Source organism: Lethenteron reissneri, chromosome 15 (assembly GCF_015708825.2).
Source record: "Lethenteron reissneri isolate LAM-NWPU_2019-01 chromosome 15, ASM1570882v1, whole genome shotgun sequence".
Classification (NCBI taxonomy): domain Eukaryota; kingdom Metazoa; phylum Chordata; class Hyperoartia; order Petromyzontiformes; family Petromyzontidae; genus Lethenteron; species Lethenteron reissneri.
The window spans coordinates 12,841,378-12,843,877 of record NC_083793.1 but is presented as its reverse complement, the minus strand read 5'-3'; positions in this window follow the sequence as shown (position 1 = coordinate 12,843,877).

The following is a 2,500-nucleotide window of genomic DNA, read 5'->3' as shown; positions in this document are numbered from 1 at the left end:
ACCTGCACGTGAACCGGTTCTCGTCTCGGGAGCGGCGCAAGTGCTCTCGGACGCGTTCCACCAATTCCTCGGCCGCCGCTTCTCGACGTCACCCTGCCCGTGCCGCCGCTCGCTCCTCTCGGCAGTGATGGTCATGGACCCGCTGCGTGTGCTCGCGAATCCACTTCGATGACTTGGGTGGAAACGATGACGACCACGACATCGTCGTCGTGGTCAGCCGACGGGGGTGGGTGGGCACAATGGGGCCATGTCATCTGAGGTGGCATAAGCCGTGCATTGTGCTTGTGTTTGACGAAGCCGTCTCGTCTCCCACCCCTGGGCTATACAGCTCCTCCACACAGATACTCAGCCCCACGTGTCCCCTCAGCTGCAGCTCCTCCACAAACTTGGCCTCCTGTTCTACCCCTGGGCTATACAGCTCCTCCACAAACTTGGCCTCCTGTTCTACCCCTGGGCTACAGCTCCTCCACACAGCCACACATTTAAACTATAAACTAAACTATTTTCAATTTTATCAGGTAAGCCTCCCTGAGCTAGATAGCTCTGTTTCAGAAGCAAGCTGGCTATCACAAATGGTAGTTTAACGAAGTGGCCATATCATCGTGTGGAAATTTATGGCAGCCAAATATATCTTCCCCTCTGCTGCAGCTCTTTCGACAACAGTTACACCAAGCCTCCTATAACCTCAGGCTTGCCTCCAACTCCTCTGGGATGGGGGGGGGGGCGAAGGGACGGGCTTCCGCCCAAGCCTGTACTGTAGAGCTCATCATGCCCAGTGTTGAGCCGCTGCAAACGTGACCGTCTTCAAGGCAGCCGGGTGCCAGTGGTGCTGTGCGTGTGTCGGGCATGGCCACAACGACGGACGTGACGCAGGCTCCTTCAAACTCAACGCTCAACTTTGTGTGCGTTTCGTTTATTGTCCATCTCAGTCAACCCATGGCGCCTGGGTCTGTCCCGTAACCTCCTGCCAGCAGACGTTGGACACGTGGCCTTAGAGTGCACACGGCCTGGCACGAGCGCAGTGGTGACGTCTCCGCCGCGTGGTGGCGAATTGGCGGTTATTGTTGTCCTTTGCCCACACCTGCAATTAGCGCGGTTGTCTACTGTGGGGTGCGAAAGAAGTTCAAGGTCCATTCAAGGTCGCGAGTGCTCCATTGTATCCTCGCCCACCCCTCCCCCCCCGTCCACGACTTACGTCACAATGGGCCTCACGGCCCCGCCCTGTGCGTGAAGCGTGCGCCCGTTGCCGTGCCAACGTCGAGGAGGGGATCCATCAAGGGACGCGCTGTTTCAGCACGCAGTGTAATGAATCCGCGACAGAATGAATATTAATTATGTTAATGCGTAGAGGAAGCCAATCGGCGTCGAGGGGCGGTCTAATATGGGCCTTTTTCGATCCACAAATCATCTCTTTAAATCCAGAAATCAAGTGACAAGAATCAATTTACCGATATATTCTTGTTTAATGTGTATTCACAATGCCACAGCTCTATCCATGCTCGATCCATGCTCGATCCATGCTCGATCCATGCTTGTACACGTACAGGTATTCTAAATATCCTGCTACCAGCGCAGCGTGGGCAGACCCTCCATGTGCACCGGTAGTGTCCTTACCATCCCCGCCTTGGCTCGCGATCGTCATCAGTGACACCGTGATATGAATGTTGAATGAATGGAAGGGGGGGGAGCGCTTCTCTCAGACCCCTACCAGGCAACACCCAGCGGCCACACACACATGCCTGTCAATGTCTGTGTCTGTGTGAATATTGCAGGTCGCGTGTATGTGTGTGAGTGTGCGTGTGTGGAGAGCGTCCGTGTAGCGGTTAGCGCGCTGCACGACGGACGAACCGAGCCACCCAGCCCGGGTTTGGTTCCCGCTCGCGGGGCAACACCGGCGAGTATCCTCGTGCGGGGCGTGAACATCGCCACGGGGAGACAAAGGCGGCCGCGCGTGGTGCTGGCCTCCCACCACCTCGCGTGCCGTTCTGGCCTTCACAGACGCTCGCTAACAGCACTTGCCCCTACGGTCTGCAAAAGTCTATAAGGGGGGGGGGGGTATCTTTGTCTTTGTTCCGGTACATTTGTATTGACACGTGCGTGTGTGCGTGTGTTTGAGTGTCCTTTTGCATGTTTGTTTCTGAGTTTACGTTTTGCGTTGCGTGTGTATGTGTCTATACGAGTGGGTGTGTTTGAGTGTGTGAGCGAGTGAGTGTGTTTGAGTGAGTAAGTGTGTTTGAGTGTGAGAGTGAGTGAGTGTGTTTGAGTGAGTGAGTGTGTTTGAGTGTGTGCGAGTGAGTGTGTTTGAGTGTGTGAGTGTTTGAGTAAATGAGTGTGTTTGAGTGAGTGAATGAGTGTGTTTGAGTGAGTGAGTGTGTTTGAGTGTGAGAGTGAGTGAATGTGTTTGAGTGTGCGAGTGAGTGTGTTTGAGTGAGTGTGAGTGTGAGAGTGAGTGAGTGTGTTTGAGTGAGTGAGTGTGTTTGAGTGTGTGCGAGTGAGTGTG